Here is a 7,500-nt window from a genome sequence, read left to right as displayed (position 1 = left end):
TAGTGGTTTTAATACGTTAAAATGAGAAGAAAAAAGTTCATAGAAACACGTGAATGATATGACCTTCTTTTCGTTCCCGAAAGAGACACATGGTATAAGTCAACTGATTTAGAAACATTTACATCGTAATGTGTTTATAAGATTGTACGTGAGGTATCAGAGATTATTTATGAACAGTTAAAGGAAGAGATCTGTTTATTAAAAAATTTATCGAAAGACAGATTATTCGGTTGCATCTTAAAAACAAGATTACATCTGGCGTATATTTAGATGAACTTTTCTTTTTTCTTTTTTCTTTTTTCTTTTTTCTTTTTTCTTTTTTCTTATTTTTAATCCGTCGAATTCATCGGTGAAGTTATATCCAGATCTGATACATTCTATATGTATCTTCTATTGTATCTAAAACAATTGTTTTTAAATAAAGGTTATTAAAAAGGTGTTAATTTAATACAGTAAAATGATAAGATAAATTCCATTAATGAAATCCTCTTTGTTGGAATGTACGTTCAATCATTTGTATAACATTCGCTCGTTAATTTTTTTGCGAATAATAAATCGCCAATGAAATGTTTAATTCTGATACAATGACCCTATCGATATTTTCGAATTCGTTCTTCTATTCAGGAAAAAAAAGGGGCGAAAAGAAAAAGAAAAAAAGAGGACAAAAAGAAGAGATAAAACTAAAATTAATGCAAAATACAGACTTCAGTTATAGAATAGAAACCCTACAGACATTTTTAACGTGGCATATTTAATTTCTGTAACGTAAAAAGCATTTATCTCTTTATCATCTAATCGAATAAACATATGGATCGATCATTTGAATATACCTACGTCTATAGCTATTTATGTATCAATTTTATTTTACTTTTTAGTCCCCTAATAACGTACTCTATTTTTTTTTTTTTTTCAAATATTGTACATTGAGTTCAACTATGTAAATAAATTTTTTTTTTTTTTTTTTTTTTTGTTTTTGATCAGAAATTACAATTTACATCAGAAATTTCAGAATTTACAATTTAACAAAAAACGAAGTTAAATAGGCACGCATCGAGGGATATGTTTAATGAACGATTTCCCGTAGAAAATCATCTTAGTTATTGTTAAACGATGTAAAACGATTCACACGATAATTGGATCATTAGCAAACTATTTCCTGACGTGTTAAATACTTCATCACGAGGTGCTTGGAAGGTCGTACGTAATCACTCGAGAAGACTTGAATCATGAAAATAAAGGAAAGTGAGAATTGAGAGAGAGAGAGAGAGAGGGGGGGGGAGTGGAAGTTGTATACTTGTTGCAAATGTATTTGTACGTATGTAGGGACAGGTAGCCGGAGGCTCGTGGCCCGTTTCCTAGCGTTCGCCGAGTTACGCGTTGTGGTTTCTACGGCGAACGAGAAATTATAACAATGATTTCGATATGCCCTGAGGACTCTTACACAGTCATGTAATTAAGCTGTTCCTATATTCCTATGTTGGGCGGAGTAGAAGCAGAGAGTTCGCTTCGAAACGATACGCATTTATACCGCTTGGCGCCTCGGTAAATAATGGGGCGTCGTTCCATAACCAACACCTCGTTTAGTTCCTATTAAATTATGTGTTATTCAGAGTCATCCCGATTCTCCCTTTTAATATTTCCATCGTCTATTTTAACGGTCTATTCTTTCCCGATACATGGGAAAGTTTAAATTAAGAATGTATGAATCCTATACCATTCTTAGGATGGGTAATTTCCAAGAATGTATAATAGTTTCATTTGAAATTGATCGTATTCGATCCAATTCGATCCAATTCGATCCGATCCGATCCGATCGTTATTAGTCGCAAATAATCGTATAGGATACGTGCGTATATCGATTTGTGTCCCTTTTAATCATCCCCGTAATCCATAACGCAATTCTACCGGCTCGTTGACCTTAATGTCCTTTTAAATATTTCCATATATTTGCGTGGCTAACGATTCCATCTCTCTACCATCGACATTCGACATTTTCCCATTCCCGGAGGAGTACGATTTTCGTATTGTTATCCATGAAAATGTAATAAGAATTGCGAATGTTCGAAGCGATTTTAACTGTACGAAATATAGGGATAAATAGATGTCGATAACCCCGTTAGAAGTTATTGTATTTTACCAGCTGCGTTCATTTTGTCCGAAATGGTACTTTACGTAGATACATACATACATACATACATACATATGCGCGTATACAACACACTTTGTTCTTTCTTGATATTCCAAATATATTTGCCCGAAAGCGTGGACCAGGCGCCTAGAAAAATATTCCACTTTTTCTCCGTTATAACCATAAAATAACCTCTTTATACGGTACACTTTATCGTTCTCGTTCTCGTTCTCGTAAAGATTATGTATTCTTTTTTATCCCCCTCTACGTTGGATAAGGGGAAGTGGAAGGGGTAGCGATTAAGTTAAATAATTATTCTCATTTCGGCCAAACATTAGATACATTTCGAGGCCGATATTTCATTCGGACTCCTTTTAAAATTCTCTTCGCGAGAACACGAAACGTTCAGAAGAGGACGTATTAATTTAAGATAATCGTCGTGAAAGGTCAAGTATATGAACTCTGGGAACTCCTATCCCTCGTCGCAAGGCACGAGCTACGCTCGTTTTCAGATCGATTTCCTTTCAACGAGATTAAGGTCGAAACAATTTGCAGGTGGCTTGGGTTGGCCAAGGTATAGGTACCTCAACTCTCTCTCTCTCTCTCTCTCTCTCTCTCTCTCTCTCTCTCTCTCTCTCTTTCTCTAATCGAGAGGCCATTATTTATATCCGTAAATTGATAATTAGGTTTGCCCACCGCAGCCCAAGAAAATTGATTCTCCCGGGGGTCGAGGTGGGTCCAATATGAAGGGACTGAGCAAAGCCGAAGCCTTCGTTGTTCGTTCACTCATTGACGTCTACCTATCCTTTGGGAGGTGCAACTTCGTTATTGCCAGGTCCTGTCAATCTCGGATCAATGGCGATTTAATTAAAGATTATGGCCAAACGAAAATTAAGATTAATCGTAGACGCTAGGTGCTGGTGGCTTATGGCCGATGGTTGAACGGGTTAGAAGTTAAGAGACGCTTTGGAGGCGATCGGCCTTAATTATTTCGAACAAGGGAGAGCAAGAGAGCGAGAGAGAGAGAGAGAGAGAGAGAGAGAGAAAGATGGAGATAGGCAGAAACTGCGAACGTCGCTTTTCTCCTCTTCATTGTCATCGTCATCCTCATCGTCATCGTCATCGTCATCGTCATCGTCGTTGTCGTTGTCGTTGTCGTTGTCGTTGTCGTTGTCGTTGTCGTTGTCGTTGTCGTCATAGTTCACCTTTGTCGGATGATGTCGGCAGTCGACATTGTTGCACTTTGTCAGTGCACACAACATCAGAGAAAATGAGGTCGAGGGCAACGAGAAAGACCGACTTTATTGGCTCAGTCCTCCAAGCAAACCAACGAGAAAATATGTAGATACATGCATATTTATTATATAAAAATATAGAAGCTTTAGTATAGTTGTAAGTACGATCAAATTATGTTCCCCGAAGAACGTTAAATAAACGTTGATTCTGTATACGTAAAGAGCTCTTTTTCTCCTTTTTTTTTTTTTTTCTTTTTCTTTTTTTCTTTTTTTCTTTTTGTTTTGTTTTGTTCTGTTTCGAACGACTGCACGATTCAAATCATAACGCGTCACGCGTAATCTTTTTTGCGATGATACGTTGTCCACCGTTCTTCGTATTTCCACGTATGTCCACGCTACATTGTTCTATTTAATTAATAATTAGCTGTTTACGGATAATCCGATCTTAACGCTACGATATCGGAAATCGATAGGTATTGTTATTTGGAAAATTTGCGTTTCAGTAACTCTGGATTTTAATTATTGTGTTTATGTATTGGTCGAGAGATGCGGATATTTGTTGAAACCGTGGTTGTCATGCTTATCAAGACTTAACTCAATATTTGTCGTAAGCAAATTTAGCATATTGGAATTTCGATTAACCTCGATAGCTCAGTTCGTCGTCGTCGTCGTCATCGTCGTTGATTTTCTCGGTGAGCGGGAATCATTAAAATTTAGTAAACGTAGAAATGAGAGTAGGGCCACGATCTTTTATCGAACCCTTCGCACAGTTCCCTTACAATTGCAACCAAGCGGATTCATTGGACAGAGAAACGTTTGCGGAAAAGGTAAAATCACTTTTGGCAATGTTCCGATTCCGTTCCGAAGCCGAATGTGATGACGAGCGGAGAAAACGCAAGTACACGATCTCTCTCTCTCTCTCTCTCTCTCTCTCTCTCTCTCTCTCTCTCTCTCTCTCTCTCTCTCTCTCTCTCTCGGAGTCAGGAATGCTCTTGAATGACATTTGGCGTGAAATTATCGGCAAATCGTCGACGATAAAAGAAAGGAAGAAAAGGTCGAGGCGATGGCGTAGAACGGATCGTAAACTTTACGACATCTTATTTCGGTCGTTTCGTACGCATTTCAGTCTCGTTCTATTCTATTTCGCTTGATCACATCGACATACTACTACTACTATTACTACTATTACTACTACTATGTTCTCTCGCAATCAAGTCAATACTATTTCTGCCGCCATATTCTAAGTAATAACGTACGTACTTACGAACGGCCGTTAAGAGACATCTATAATAAAGCCGATAACAATAAGGAGATCGATTCGTCTATTTGTTATTCCTTTTTTTTTTTTTTTTTTTTTTTTTCGTTTTATCCTTTAAAGAAACTTTTCGAGAAGTTTTTACGAGTGTTTACGAAATTACAATCGAATTTCTATCAATTCTTTCTTCTTTCTATGAATTCTACTTTCGACCACGTCGTTCACTTGAAGTGTCCAACGAACTTAATAGACAATAGCTCTTGAAAGAGTGTCATATTACGTTTGTGTTTATTGCTTCAAGAGAACTATTTGGTACCCGGTGAGTACTTCAATATCGTTGAATTAACGAGGATACGTTTTAAAGCTGCGTTTGGTCGATTTTAGAAAACACTTTAGCCTCGAAATTACCGAGTTTGATGGAACTTGGCCAACAGCTCGCGGGTTTGATATTTTGTCGATAATTAATTAAAGTTATGCGTCGAAAATGTGTAAAAAAATTTAAAAAAAAAAAAGAGAGAGAGAGAAAGATAGCGAAATATTATTATCGTTTATACGAGAAATAAATAGGAATGTTGTTATATTTGCGAGTAATTTAATCAATGCTTATACGATTTGTACCAATTATCAAATAAAATAATTTCTTTTTTTTATAATTTTTTCTACGGTGCATGATTCTCCGTGATTCTCGTTCTCGGACATTCGCGTTGGTTCAAAAAAAAAAAAAAAAAAAAAAAAAAAAGAAAAAAATATTTGGCGCGTGAGAGGAACTCTGAATGACAAAAAAAGAAAAAAAGAAAAAAAGGAGAAAGGAGAGCGCTGTACGAGTCCATTTATTTTGAGTGTCGCGATAGAAAACATAAAAAAAAGAATATATATATATATATATATATATATATCAAATATTCTCGGCCGTATACCATAACAACGAGTTCGTTTTCGTTTCGCGTATGTATGTAGAAGGTACGACAGTTCTGGCATGTCGGCATTTGACGGGAACATTATGGAACGAGTAGTACATTAGTTTTTTCTTTTTCTTTTGCTTGCTTTCTTTCTTTCTTTCTTTTTTTCTTCTTTTTTTTTTGTTTTTTACATTTCGATCAATTTGTCGAAAGGGAAAATTTCTTTTTTATTTTCTTTGTTTTATCATTTAAAGAAAATTTACGATACCTTTTTAGTTCGTTCTCTTACAACACAGATTTCTATTCGACCGTCGCTTTCTGACATTCTTATGGGTACATATATACACATACACATACACATACACATACACATACACATACACATACACACACACACATTCTTACATACGTACATAGTACATACGTTGATATCAGACCGTCTATATATCGTTTCGCTCGAGCTAAATCGAAAAACTTTGCCACTCGACGTACGAGAGGAGTGTACAGTGAATCGAAATAAAATGATAGCGGGAGATGCCGGTGCAGGATTAAAGCCGCGAGGTTAAAACAGTTTCGAATGCTGGGCAAGAGTGAGTTGTTGGTAGGAGGAGGTGTAAAAGGAGGAAAAGGAAGAAGGGGGAACCAAACGGAAGGAGAAAGACGAAAAGCAAAAAAGAGTGGGAAGAGCCAAAGAGACTCCCTGTGTGCTTAACCTTACCGGAAGTGGTGGCGAACGCGGCCATAAGCGGCTCATCGCGCTTCCAAAGTTCCTTCTCGAACTCTCGTCTCTACAGATCGCCTCTACAAAACGAATCAACCAACTCCCCAACCCGATATTTTCTATTTCTTTTTCTATCGTTCCTTCCATTTTGAATCACGACTAGTCAGTAGAGATTTGTTAATTGATTTTTACGTAGAATGTTAATATATATATATATATATATATGTATATATATATATATATATATATATATATATTAATACGAATGCGTTACATTGCATGCCATTGCAGATGGTGATACGACCTATTTTACGAGCGTATAAATATCTTTGAAAGAAATGCACTTTATCAATTTGTTTGTCGACACGTCACATGCACATTATTCCTCGTTCTTATAAATTTCGTTTATATTTTATTTCCTTCATTTTTACTCGACATCTCTTTCTTTTTCTTTCTTTTTTTATTTCTCTCTCTCTCTATCTATCTATCTATCTATCTATCTATCTATCTATCTATCTATCTATCTATCTATCTCTTTCTTTCTTTTTCTCTCTCTTTTTCCCTATTTCGGTACGTTCTTCCCATTAAAGTGAAATCATAACTCATCGTTGCTTGCATTTGCTTCTTCAACGAGATATCAAATTATTTTCGTTGCATGACATTATTGTACGATAATGTAAGCACATTGTAATATCCCGTTAAAAACGCAGATGTGCGATAATCATGAAACGCCTTCGACGAGTTGCATTTTGAATTAACAACTAGTAACCATCTTCGCGAGGCCATATTAGTCCCGCGCTAATGGTACGGGCGCACGGGTTTCATATCACGTTATTGCTTTGAAATCGACTGTTAACGAGTATAACGAGTTTGTCGAGTAATCAAGGAATATAAAATTTATTCTATGCTATTTGCTGGGTTGTATTGTAGTGATTATTTTGTTTGGCTTCCTCTTTCTCTTCTTTTTTTTTTTTTTTTCTTTTTCTTTCATTTCATCTCTGATATGTGAGAGAGCATTCGATTACACGATAGATAAATATACCGAAATATATCGATTCTTAGAAATTATCGCGAATGAGAGTGTTCTCGATAAATGAGAATAATTCTTGTTCCTTCGTGTATACGACTTTAGAAAATAATCTTAAAACATTTATGCCCAGTTAATTTGAATATGCTTTATTATATATCCTTTAGAAAAAGATCGTTTGAGATTCCGTAAGAAAATTGAAAAAGAAAAGTAAAAGAGAAGAAGAGAAAAATCA

General features: G+C 35.8%; 1 protein-coding gene and 1 long non-coding RNA gene across 7 annotated transcripts in view; both read left to right on the top strand.

Moving 5' to 3' along the window:
• LOC124953892 overlaps positions 1 to 365 on the top strand; it is a 1,340-nt gene extending 975 nt beyond the window's left edge. The window contains exon 3 of the long non-coding RNA XR_007102363.1: positions 1 to 365. This exon is cut by the window's left edge and continues 308 nt beyond it. This is a non-coding gene — a long non-coding RNA (uncharacterized LOC124953892).
• LOC124953690 (nephrin-like) overlaps positions 1 to 7,500 on the top strand; it is a 179,187-nt gene that overhangs the window by 15,723 nt on the left and 155,964 nt on the right. The window lies entirely within an intron of this gene.

Source organism: Vespa velutina, chromosome 1, assembly GCF_912470025.1.
Source record: "Vespa velutina chromosome 1, iVesVel2.1, whole genome shotgun sequence".
In the NCBI taxonomy this organism is placed as follows: domain Eukaryota; kingdom Metazoa; phylum Arthropoda; class Insecta; order Hymenoptera; family Vespidae; genus Vespa; species Vespa velutina.
Note: the sequence above shows the minus strand (reverse complement) of the source record. Positions and strands in the feature narration are given on the sequence as shown.